General features: G+C 37.8%; 1 protein-coding gene across 3 annotated transcripts in view; it reads left to right on the top strand.

The window, feature by feature from the left end:
- Window positions 1-299: 299 nt before the first annotated feature.
- KMT2E (lysine methyltransferase 2E (inactive)) overlaps window positions 300-13,652 on the top strand; it is a 117,520-nt gene continuing 104,167 nt past the window's right edge. Inside the window, exon 1 of one of the 3 annotated variants that reach the window (XM_084644324.1) lies at window positions 300-562. The gene's annotated coding sequence lies outside the window, so the exon portion shown is untranslated. The remainder of the gene's footprint in view (window positions 563-13,652) is intronic. The other 2 variants (XM_084644322.1, XM_084644323.1) reach the window with 2 other exon arrangements.

Raw genomic sequence — 13,652 nt, 5'->3', positions numbered from 1 at the left:
AGGCTGCCCCTTTCGAGCATTTTTCGATCGAGGTCGCGCTCCCTGGCCCCGGCCGTCGAACAATTTAATATCGTGAGGAAACCCCCTTTGTGAAATGGACATAGCACGAGGGAGGACTTAACGGACACAGACTGCGCTCCAGCCCACAAGCAAAATGGCGACCGTTTGGCTTCGCCCTGGTAACCTTGCCCCTGCCGGGCGGGACGGGTAAGCCCCGTGCAGTGGGAGGGAGGGGAGAGCGGAGGACGCCATTTTCCCAGAGAGAGGCAGTGACATAGAGGGAGCGTAGGAGGCTGAGAGGAGGGAGACGGGAGCAGCAGCGGCAGCGGGGTTTGTACACGGGTCCCAAGGCAAAGGCGCTGCCGAGCTGGTCCCTGCAGGGTTCTGAGTACCGAGCCGGTCTGGGGGACCCCTCTGCTCACTCCTCTTTACCAGAGCCAGCTAAGGGCTGCGTCCTGCCCAGGCTAGGGATATCCGCAGTGGGGCCGTTGCATTGTTTTGGTTGGGATAGGAAAGGGACTCAGCTAAGGGGGAGCTGCTGCCTGGCCTGTGATCATTACAGGTGAGTCTCCTGTTATGATTATCATTCCTGCCGAGGGGGAAGGGGGGTTCCTAGTAAGAGTTAAAACGTTAGGGAGGCATCGCTTTACATCTGGGAGGGGTGGGGTGTGAGGTCCGCTCCCCCCTAAACCGTGCATGATTCTGTATAAATTGCTTTGGGTTGTGTTCCATGTTCTATGGGTTGGTTTTAAAATGAAAGGGAGTCGTTATATCTTGTGAATATGGCGGGTTACTGTGACTGGAGGCGCCGAGGGGATTTTTTTTTTTGGCAGTTATGCCGGATTTATGCATTATGATTAAAACCAAACAAACCCAAGAGGGGCTATTATGTGACATACAACATAAATTTCTGTAGACCCAGCGTTTAAGAGCAGGCATTTGTAACAGTATGATTGCGTATTGGGTTGTATGTATGAAGCTTAGGAAATAGTCTCCCTTATCCTGCATATTTTTGTTTTGTGATGCTAAAATGGCTCGTTATAGGCCTAATCTCTCTCCCTTCCACACCCCCATCTCCCTCCCTCTCTCCCTCCCTCCCTTTTAACATCTCTTCTGTGGTGTAACCTGGTCAAACGGAAAACAGTTCTAAAGAGTTTCTGTGTCAATTTAAAAGGGGATGATTCTCCCCACCCCCTTTGTAGCGACGGTAAGGAGCCTAAGGTATATTTAAAATACTCATCTTCGCCTCCTTGTTTTAGTTTTTATATCTGGTATTCCTGTTTCCTTGTGTGGCACATCTAAATCTTTTTTTTTTTTAATTAAAAGGCATTAGTGGAGTAGACCCTACTGCTGCAGATGTAGGGGAGGAGAAACAAACGGTCCACTGTGTAGTACTAAATAGGGGAGAAGAAATATAAGTAGTCCGATTAGAAAGGTTCTGTATTCCTCTATATTCAGTCATTTAGGAATGTCCGGTAGTTAAAAGCCCTGAGGTTCCTAAAATTGTATACACTACATTTGATTAAAGTCGAACTTAAGAATGTTTAGCCTTAGTTTATGTACATCATACTAAAGGGATTAGTAACGAAAAGGCTTTTTTGTTTTTTGAGACCTACCTCAGTGAACTGAAAGAGATGGCTATGACCATAGGTAGGATACCTAAATACTTGACCATAAACATTGTACTTTTTAAGTTACTTATGGTAAATGTGGAGTAAAAATTGTAATTTCCCTCTTTTGTCCTTTAGAGATTCTAAAAATGGCGGCCCCAGGCTGATGTTGTGGTAATCTAATCAGCTCGGGTCCTCCACACCCCATGCAGTGCGTTTGTCTGCAGCACATTACTGGCTTGTTATGTTTAAATGAAAGGCTGTTTTCTTCAAATCATGTACAAAACATGTCTTGATTTTCTATGAATAAAATGCTGTATCCCAGCTGATTAATTTTACTGGTTATGTGTGTGAAAGGCAAACGAACGAGACCACTCTCACCGGTGGGGGTGGGGGAGACGATGGACTCAAGTAGCTTCTTGGGGGGTGTGTTTGTATCTTGTGTGATGTGATATGCATGCCATATTAATCTCTTCACTTTTGTTTTAATAATGTTTTGGAATAATTCCTATATCCATGCTAGTTAATCTAGATATGTATCGCAATACATCTGTTACTAACACAAGGACCAGTAATACTTAGGATTATTTTAATCTTTTGTCTTTTTTTTATAACTAAATTCTTAGTCATTGCTTTTGTGAATGTCAGGTTAATCTTTGACAGAATACTTTTTTTTACTGGAGATGGTGGTGGTAGTTTGGGAATACTAGTTTAACATTTTGATGTTACTGTTCAAGGAATTATCCAGACAAGATTAAAACCTGTTACTTTGCTTCTTCAGATGTAAGGCTTTCTTGCCCATGTGTAATTTTTCAGCATACGAATCTTTTTTTGTTGTTAACTCATTAAATATATATAGTGTAAAGTGTAAAAACTCTCATACTGTACATAAACATTTAAGTGAAACTACACTACCTAGTCTTTCTTTCTTCCTGTCCCAAATGACATATGAACCTTTTAGTATCATCATAAAGAAGATGGGGGGAGGGGAGGTGGAGAAGCAAGGAAGCATTCTTTTAGTAGTTGATATATTGAATGCAAAATTGAAAGCCACAAATCTCAGGAAACTTGTCATGTTTTTAGTATGTTAAACTAAGATTACAAAAGGTAAATAGAAATTTGTAAATTCAAACTCCTGCTGTCTCTACTTTAATGAGATGCAAGTTCCCATTTTAGTATATTACTGGAACCTTCTGGATTTTAAGAGCCAAATGTGAAATACTATTCCAGTAGCAAACCATTTTTCAGTGCATGAATAATTTTAACTTTACGAATATTACTTTGCACTGCTATGGAAGAATAGATAATTTGTTCTTTATATCTGTATCAGCTAAGCAATAAGACTTTGAAGGTATGCATTAACAGCACTGCAAGGCATACCTTGTGTGTGGTGAGGCCAAAGGCTTGAGTGACTTAAACCACACAAGTAGTGCATTAATAGGACAGGGCATGCATTACTGGTCCAACATATTGCTATAATATGAATTTTTAAAATTTAAATCCATATATTATTTCACTCAGTTATATATTTTTAATAATTTGTGGATGGCTAAAGGGTCTGTGGTAAACTTATGGGGTTTTCTTGATTAGAATTCTGGTAATTTCCATAGGTTTCTGTTTTTGATTCTGTTGTCTACGTTTCTAATGCTAATAGGATTTGTGTGCAAATATCAAGAAGCAAAGGGGTATATCTTGCCCCTTTAGGTGGTAATTTCAATATGACTGGGGTCACAAAAGCAGAATCTGAGGTATACGCTGCAACACTTGGTTTAAAACAAACAATATCCTATACCTTAAAGGTGATATGAAAATCGTCTGTTGTCTAAGTAACATCTTTACCACTAGACTTCCTTGGAAATCAGAAGGTCTTTCTTGGTGACCTTGTGTGAGTCACTTTACCTTTCTCTGTTTCTCCATCTGTAAAATGGGGTTGGTAATACTTTACCTCACAAGGTGCTTTAAGGCTAAATTCATTAATGTTTTTGAGGAGCTTGGATATTATTATGAGGATGATTAACACAGTAAAATCTATAAATAAATCCAGCAAATTTTAAATTTAAAAAATTGTCCATGAGACTTAGTTTGAAATCTCAACATTTCTGACACTCTGTTTTAAGGTCCAATGTGTTTCCAAATGTCAGACTTAATATCTGGGTAGTCCCTCAGTAATCTGGGCTCCAAGTACTAAAACCATCTATATATTTTTGGTCATCTGCATTTGGAATGACTTTAGTGATCTGGGAAATACCTTAGGATACCACGGTATGCATCCGATGAAGTGAGCTGTAGCTCACGAAAGCTCATGCTCAAATAAATTGGTTAGTCTCTAAGGTGCCACAAGTACTCCTTTTCTTTTTGCGAAGACAGACTAACACAGCTGTTACTCTGAAACCAGAGAAAAATATTGGGGATGGTAAATACTTTTTTAGCATATTTGCATGAGAGTACTAGGACTCAGATTATTTCTCTGGATTAGATTTCTGTGGTTTAGTTTTCCTGTGTGTATAATTGGTTTAATATTTTGTTGAGGATTGATTGATGTTTATTAAGTACTTTGATAGCTTCTTATTTGTTAAACTAAACTTTCATTGGAATCTTACTGGCAATTTTTTTTATTAAAAGGTACATTGTTTTTAGTTGGGACTTTGAGAAACAGCAAGAATATAGAAATTTGACTTCAAAATTTTAGATTCCTTAAAGGTCTGCAGGATTATCCTTAGAGCCCCAGTCCCCAAGGACTTAAGCACATGCTTAACTTTGTCTAATATGACTTCAGTAGGATTAATTGAAGAGCATAAAGCAGTGGTGGGCAACCTGTGGTCCATGGGCCACACGCGGCCCATTAGGGTAATCCCCTGGCAGACCGCGAGACAGTTTGTTTACATTGACTGTCCGCAGGCACGGCCACTCGCAGCTTCCAGTGGCCACGGTTCACCATTCCCGGTCAATGGGAGCTGCGGGAAGCGACGCAGGCCATGAGGATATGCTGGCTTCCTGATTTTTGTGACATCAACACATTTATTTATATTTGTTTATAAATCTCTCAAAAGCAAAATCCGTTGGGACTGTGACCCAGGAACAGGTAGTGCATTTAAACAACCACGATACAGATACAGTAAGTCAGAATTGATATTAGGATTGAAAGTATATCTTCAGTTTTATAGGGATGTCCTACCTATGTGGCCTTCAGTTGAATTCTGAATACATCTCTTAAGAATCTGTATTTATGTTTTCCATAGTTTGAAAGCTAAAACTTTAACTTCACTGAGAAGCAGGTTTCTCTCTAATTACAATTATTTATGTATTATTTTGTTTCTATTCTTATCAGACACAAGCTAAAAATTTAAATGAAAGTTAATCCTGCCTCCTAAAATAATATTTAATTGTCTCTTGCACAAGATTTTGGACCCTCTTCATACTACAAAGGAAGAAATTGTAATTTTGCTGTAATTTCCCAAGATGAAACTCTGCTAATGCTGTCTTTGTAGTCTTGTTAAAATGGAGTATAGCAACAGTTTCTAAAAAACGTATATGTAAATGCTGCTGGACTTTTGTATATTAGCCACTAGAAATTTGTGAGATCACTGAAATTTTTCTTTCAAATTTCATAAAGATTGTTGTGCTGGTAGACAATTACTCAGATAAATTTATAGAACTGTCCATAAAGATGAACTTTTACTATTATATAATACATTTTAAGGATCACTGTGAGCCTTAAGTAGAGACTGCAGTTTATTCTACTAAATGATAACTTATTATTTGTCAGATATCTGGTTACTTTACTGTTTCTCTTTCTTTAATTAAGCCTCACTGCCAAAATATCAATGCCTTGGATCCCTTTATTCAAAGGACTAGGAATATTTTAAATAGCTCAAGTTTGTAAGGTGTTCCAACATATTAACTTTTTTTTCCTTAAAATTTTCTAACTTAACAAGTTTTAGAAATATTATGCTGGATGTAATTGACAATTTTGTTAACTTTCATTATGTCTTCACTAGTCAGTGGAAGATTACTCCTCAACTAGTAGGTGTGGTTATAATAGGGCCATGTTTAGAGCCATCTGTCTGTTACATCAGGCAATTGGTATTCTTTGCCTAGACAGCTGATCATGTCTTAAGAGTTGGTTTGAGAGACTCTTTAAATGGTGTGAAAATATTTTTCACAGTAGATATATTTATTTTGAATTGAGGATCAGTTATCTAGTTGGGGTGGTTCAATTTTAAGTATAAACTTTAAGCAAACTGATAAAACCCCACTTCTGAGATTTTTAATAATTATGCAAATTCAAAAAAAAATTAAAAATAGAAACTGGAAATGTTTCCTCCCTCAAGGGATTTTTTTTTTTAAGTCATTCACTTCCTGTCCCTGCTGTTTGCTCTCATTCACTTCCAAGTAGCTGTTGTGCTTGACTTAGGAAGTTTTCTGCATGTTTGTGTTTGCATCCAACAAAGATACCGAGTAGTCAAAAGTCACAACTCCTGCCTGTGTCATTTGGAAATGAATGTTAAAACCATCATGGGCTAATGCTACAACAGATGTCAGCTCAGAATTATGCTGTCACAATTTGAAAAACAAACAAACAAAAAAACCCTATAAAAATTAACTTTTCTTCCTAAGAAGAGAAAGCACCAAGCTACCAAAATAAATAGAAATTAGAGTCCCTAAATATAACATAATTGCAAATTGAGTAATTTAGTTTTGGATGGACATTGCAACTGAAAATGTTAGTGATCAGTGCAATGTCTTGAAAATGAGAACTGTAGTTTGAAGGGGATTGAAAATGCTTAAATTCTGTGTGCTGTGACTTTCTTGAACGTGGCTGAAAGAACTCTTGGGATTAAAACATGTAACAATATGTATAATGATATTATAACCAAGAAATCTAGCCCAGATTGGTTTTTTTGTATTTATACAAAAACAGTATTTATATAAAACAGTATTTTTTGTATTTATAGAGAGGAAACTGCCAACACTGAGGAAAAATTAAAAATTCCGATTTATTTTAAGGTTTAAAACTTCCAGTCTTCCTGGGTTTGGATTCCCAGACTAAAACGTAAGGAGATCAGACCTTCTTCCAATTCCTGCAGGTTTTCCCAAGACACAAGTGGAAGCTCTAATCCAGCATCTATTCAGACCAAATGCAACATATGGAAGTGGGGTGAAAACTACATGTGTGGGAATCCTATATCAGTGGAAAAAAATTAGAATAAAATAGAAGAGTTTAGCTGAAAGGTCAGTCTTTGACTCAAATGAAATAATTTATCCTCTGTGTATTACAAATGTGTAATACCAAGTGGAACAAAAACTACACTAGAATCTCTCGATACCTGAGAGTTTTTTCCATGCTATTTATCAACTGAGAGTTGTAATTGTATCTGGTGAAGGCAGTAAAACATTTGGTATGCTTTTGTCTCAGTTATAGGAAATACATGGTTAAAGTTTATTACTTACTTCTGCCTATAATAAAATAATGCAAAACAACCCACCCCTGATTTAAATACCGCATTCAGAACTCAGATTCGGAATATGTTTCTTGAAAGATTTGTTATAATCAAGAATTTTCAGTGGATGAACCAGTGATAAGTAAACTGTCACACATCAAAGAAAATCAATCCATAGCTTGCCACCCCACTAGATGAGATGTGCTTATTGAATATTGATTACACATAAATGCAGAAATACTCTACTTATTTGAAATGCTCTTTGTGAATTTTGATGGTGTTATATGGTAATGAACTTTGAGATCTATGGAAGCTTTGACTCTGTAGTACACTTTCATAGAGAATAGTTTTATTAACATCTTTAAAATATCCCACTGTAATCTACTGCTTAATAAGTATGTCAGATCATATGTTTGGAAGGAAACAACTGGTAGGAAGAACGATTTAGGAAAACAAGTTTTGTTCTACTGTGTCACTCTTTTACTAATTTTGTTAGCTTGATGTGTCCTATGAGGTCTTACCTAAAAGCATTTTGCATGTAACAGTAATAGTTATGATACAGAATTATTGTGAATGAGGTGACAGTCACTGTTTAATACAAACCAACCAGTATTTCCTGTAAACTGATAAAGAACAAAATTTTGCAATGTCCATGCTAAAAGAATAAACTTTTCCACCATGCTTGTTGGTTTCCCCCCATTTTACCATCTTGGTTCTTGACTCTTTCTAAATGTCTGGTGTGACATGGATATAGATAGGCCCTCATCTAAGTAGCATTTTTCTCCTCCCTCAAGACAGGCAGCAAATTATTTTTTCCCTATTTTGTGTGGCTTTAGTAGTTACAGCAGCAGACGCTAGGTATTTGAGCATCATGTTCCCTGTCTCCTCCCCCCTTTTTTGTTTATGTAGAATAAGTGACTGTCAGAGCTCTGTCTCATTTCTCAGTCTGTTTACCCTTTTAATAATTGATTCTCTCTCATTTATCTCACATTAATTCCAAAATCCACATTAATTTTTATTTCCTCGCTACCATTCACTCTCTTCCTCTTGTATCTTTTCTCTTCCTAGCCTCCATGTTCTCTCACTTTCACTCAGATAGAAGGAGAGAAAAGGGGAAGCCCTGAAGGTTCTCTAGTGGACTTACAGAAGTATCTGGGAAAAGGGGGACACTGATCTCCTTCTACCACTCTGATCCCTTCTAGAAGGAAGCCAGTGGGGGCCTTTGGAGCACTCTCCATCCCTTCACCAGTAGGGTGAGGCCCAGTGGAGAGTAGCTTCCTTTTGTGTCAGGACTTAAGTTAATAGACAAAATTACTTCTGGATGGCATTTATACAGGAGTCTTTCTTTTCTCAACTATTTAGGGTTGGCGTAATCTATGTAATGAGCTGGAGCTCTTTGAGAGCTCCAGAGACCATTTTCAGATTGGACATTTGAGAGATGGAGACCTTATTGTTAGTTTTCCCTTGCACAAGAGTCTTAAATTCTCTGAAGGTGGCATTGAAATTGTGGCTTGCTGGTCCTCCATTCCAGATTTATTACTGCCTGCTGCTAGTGGATCGGTGGTTTTTCCAAGCCTGATGGAAACTCATCTTAAGTGTGGAGTTTAGTATTGTTAATATTACACCTTCTGATAATGTGGCTTTTGCATCTTCGAACCTCCATGTAAACAGTGGTGAAGTAGTTTCTGAATATAAGGACTCAGTTAAAGGGGAAACCAAGAAGAGCAGCTTTTTTCTGGGGCAGTTTGACTTTGCTAGTATTGAACATAATTTTTATTTATTCTGCTGCATATGGAGGGGTTTTGGTTTAGTTTTGTTTTTCTCCTGTGAAATTCCTCATTCTGGGGTGTCCTGGCTCCTTTATCTTTTCCTCCTCCTGTCCCTTATTTTCTGTTCCTCCTTTTTTTATTCATCCTTTGTTCTCCTTAGCTTCAGAAATTTGGAATGATGGGTGCTAGTCAGTTTCTTAGGTTACCATCGTGGGCTACCCAAGAGAGCCAGTTGGGGTCTAAGTCTGGACTAGCGGTAGTCTCTAAATTTGCACTGTTGGGACTTGGCTATGGTAAAGGATATTGTAGCACCTGGGAGTTGAATGTCCCCTTATAAACTCTTAACAGAATCCTTACTGTTTGAGGGCAGGAGCGCTTCCTTCGAGATCTGGCCAAAGGTAGTGTACTTCCTTAGTAACATCCAACATAAATGTTCATTCAGGGTACCTCGCTTAATTGTTCTACATATCATTGGAATATTCTACACGTGATCTAATCTCTATATTAATATTCCAAATAACCAGACTAGTGTTTATGGAAAACATATTCCTAATATTATATTCTGGACAATGATAAATGCTGTAGTGTAGCCACACCTAAAATTGCTTCTAATGAAGTTTTTCCTTTAGCATATGTTTTTTTTATACTTAACAAAATATTTTAAGGGTCGGGAATGAGAGTTTATAATATGATGGTGCTGCCACTACTATGACATTGAAGGAGGCCATGATAAAAATTGTTTCTGCTAATGAATACAAAACTATATATTAAAATGCTTAATGTGGAGGAAAAATAGGAAAATGTTCATTATCTATGTTCTTGTATGTTTAAAAAGTTTACCCAAAGAGAGAATTTTTAAATATTTGTGCTTAAAGTATGGTTTCTTTTCCCTTTGTGCAGGTGCTTGCTGCTCCCTCTCCTCACTTTCGGATGTTAATATAAGGCAGGGTTGGGTCTTCTTTCAGTTTTTTTTTTAAATGATTTGTGGCTTTTGGCTAAGTTGTGTTATGCTGAACACCAGCACTAACATTTAGTGTAGAATGGATTTCTTTTTTGCTAAATTTCATACCAACCTATAGAAAATATTATAAATAAATTGAGGGTGGGGGAAGTAACTTTCTGCCTTGGAAGCTTGTTCGCTCATGCTCAGGAGTGGGAGTAGGGACTGGATAACATGGAAAGAAATACACATCTTTTCCCGTGAAATTCGCCTTATTTCTTTTGATTTGTTCACATTCCCTAAAAATGAGTACATGTCCGTTTTCGTTTGTGCTCCTTGACAATTATACAAATAGACTACCTCCAGGAAATTACCACTCTGGTTACCTTAAAATTAACATTACTTTGGCAGTAGTTTTACCCATGGTTTTAGTTGTACATGTTAATTTCTTCTGAGCACACGTACAGAGAAAGAAGTATAATACATTCAAACATTCCATATACAATTTGCTTTTCCACAGTAATCACAAAATGCATAACGTAGCATAACAAAATTTTAGGAACAAATATTATTCTGAGCTGGAAAGACGTAAATTGTCTATTCAGCCTACCAAGTATGAGTAGATTCCTGTTCAGATGGTATTGATGCCAGGACTTAAATTAGGGAAGCAAAATTGTATTGTTGCTTATGTATAAGAACTAGTGAATTTTCTACTTGCAGCCCATACCTTTTCCCTTCCCTTTCTCAAATCTGCAATTAGAAATATGACTTTTTTCCCCTCCCCCCAGACTTTCATTCTGTATTGCTCAGGGAATACCTTCCAGTGATAGTGTATTGTGATTCCGTTTACATATACAATGTGAACTGCAGACAATCTTAATATGACTGGATCCCCAAATTTTAAAACATTTAAAATATAATGGTCCTCTTTTTGCTGTATTTTACAGACACTTTAATTTGGAGAAGGTGGGTTTTTTTTATTTGTTGTTAGGCTGTATCAAAATTAGAGGCTCTTGCCTATCTTTCTATCTGCTTCATTTGCTTGTTGGATGCAAGTTAGATTTTATTCCTCAAGCTGTGGATTTATCAGTTATAGAATCATAGAAATATGGGTCTGAAAGGGACTTCGAGAGTTCATCCTGTCCATCCCTGCACACTGAAGTAGGGCCAAGTATATACCTAGACCATCTCAGAAAAGTGTTAGTCTAGCCCAGGGGTCTCAAACTCAATTTACCTGAGGGCCAGTGCCAGTCCACAGATCCTCTTAGCGGGCCAATAATGTCACTGAAGATGGTGTTCAGAAAAGAAAACCTTTATATTTTTTTATTTAGAATTTCTTAGAAATAATAAAGCTGTCATACAACTTTATACAATTCTTCGCCTACCAGAGAGTTTTTAGTGTTTGCCAGACACCTGGCAACGCTTCCGTTCTGTCAGCTTGTTGATGTTTGGCCTCAGTGACTGAGCAGTTGAAACCTTCAGGATTGCAGCAAGGTGTCCATCAGATAGTTGTGTTCGGTATTTTGACTTATTTATATTTATTGTGGGAAAAAGTGACATTGCCTCCATGGCTGACTCTGCCCTGCAACTAATGATGCTGCCTCTGCCCGGCGACTAGCGATGATATTTCTGTTCCTCTCCCCCAGCCAGTGGGAGTTGTGGGGGGCGTTGCCTGCAGCAGACAGAGCTGGCAACATGGCTGCATGGGTCTCTCCTCAGTGGGCTGCAGTGGGGAGGTTTTCAGGCTGTAGATGGCCTGCGGACCAGGACTTTGAGACCCTTGGTCTAGCCTATTCTGAAAAACCTCCAGTGATGGGGATTCCACAACCTCCCTTGGAAGCCTACTCCAGTACTTAACTATCCTTATATTTGGAAAGTTTTTCGTAATAGCTAACGTAAATCTCCCTTACTGCAGACTAACTCCATTACTTCCTCTCTTACTTTCAGTGGACCTGGAGAACAGTTTGATTACCATCATCTTTATAACAGCCCTTAGTATATTTGAAGTCTGTTACCAGGTTCACCCGTACCTCCCTCAGTCTTTGTTTTTCCTTAAGACTAAACATACCCTGTTTTTTTAGCTTTTCCTCATAGGTCAGGTTTTCTAATCCTTTTATCATTTTTATTGCTCTCCTGTGGACTTTCTCCAGTTTGTCTACCCTTGTTCTTAAAATATGGCGTCCAAAACTTGATATATTACTCCAGATGATGACTCACAAGTGCTGAGTAGAGTGGGACAAGTTATCTCCTGTGTCTTCCATGCCACACTGCTGTTAATACACCCCAGAATATTAGCCTTTTTCACCGTTACATCAAATTGTTGAATTGTTTTCAATTTTTGATCCACTATAACCCCCAGATCATTTTCAGTAGTACTGTCACCTAGCTAGTCATTCCCCTATTTGTAGTTATGCTTTTGATTTTTTTCATTCCTAAATGTAGTGCTTTGCAGTTTATTGCTTTGCTCTTTATTGAATTTCATCTTGTTGATTTCTGACCAGTTTTCAATTTGTCAAGGTTGTTTTGAATTCTAATCCTGTCTTCCAAGGTACTAGCAACTCCTCCCAGCTTGGTGTCATGCACAGATTTTATAAGCATGCTCTCCACTGTGTTCTCCAGGTGATTAATGAAACTATTGAATAGTACCAGACCCAGGATGGACCCTGCAGGACTCCCTAGCTACGTCCCTCCAGTTTAACAGCAAATCACTGATTATAACTCTTTGAGTGTGGTTTTCAACCACTTGTGCATGCACGTTATAATAATTTCAGCTAGGTGACATTTCCCTACTTTGTTTCTGAGCACGTCATGTAGGATTGTGTTAAACGGCTTACTGAAATCAAGATATATCACATCTACTGATTCCCTCTTCATCCACTAGACTAGAAACCCTTTCAAAAAAGCAGTAAGGTTGGGTTGGCATGATTTGTTGTTGACACATCCATGTTGGCTATTACTTATCACTCTGGTATCCTTTAGGGGCTTACAAATTTATTGATAATTTGTTCCAGTATTTTTCCAGGAATCAAAGTTAGGCTGACAGGTCCGTGGTTCCCCAGGTCCTTTTTGTTCTCCTTTTTAAGGACTGATGCTAAGTTTGCCCGTCTCCTGTCTGGTCCTCCATGAGTTCTCGAAGATAATCACTCATAGTTCCAAGATTGCTTCAGTGAGTTCCTTAAGTATCCAAGGGTGAATTTTGTCAGTTCCTGCTGACTTGTATACATCTAAGTTATCTAAATGTTGTCTAGCCTGTTCTTGCTATATTAAGTTGTGTGTTCCTTCCCTCTTGTTAATATTAATTATGTTAAGCATCTGGTCACAACCTTTTAAAACCTTTTAATGTGACCTTTTTTACTACATGTAGTTTCACCATTTGGAACATAGCATGTGCAAGTCATAAATTTTTTTTTTTTTATTGTGGCAAAATATCCTCAGTTTTTTTGGACATGAGTTACATAATCACAGTATCTGTTTGTGGTGATTTACAAACAGTCTGGTAATAGTTACATGTGATTTCAATTAAGTTTGCCAAGAATGGAGTTTCTTCCAGCCCAAGGCCAACCATGTTGTTCTCCAACTCAAGTCTTTATAGCTCTGTGTTTTAGAAGCCCAGTGTATGGTCGGAAGTCCAGTCTTCTACAAGGCAAATGAAAGTGTTACCAACTTGCTATTTAAAAATGACCTGCAAAAGAGAAAATAATTTGGCTTTTCCCCTCTTCTTTATGATGTATGAATAAGCAGAAGGTTTGAAAGCTTTTCTGTTTCTGCTTCATTTTTACATTAGATATTCAGGTCTTGCAAACTATTCTTGAAAACTATGGTTGGATAGAGAACTATAAATTTTATGATATGCTAAAGATGTGAAACATTAATTTTATTCAGGCTATTTAAA

The sequence above is a fragment of the Lepidochelys olivacea genome (genome assembly GCF_965140295.1).
Source record: "Lepidochelys olivacea isolate rLepOli2 genome assembly, chromosome: 1".
Classification (NCBI taxonomy): Eukaryota; Metazoa; Chordata; order Testudines; family Cheloniidae; genus Lepidochelys; species Lepidochelys olivacea.
The sequence above is the reverse complement of the archived record's forward strand: the minus strand, read 5'-3'. Positions and strand labels throughout refer to the sequence as shown.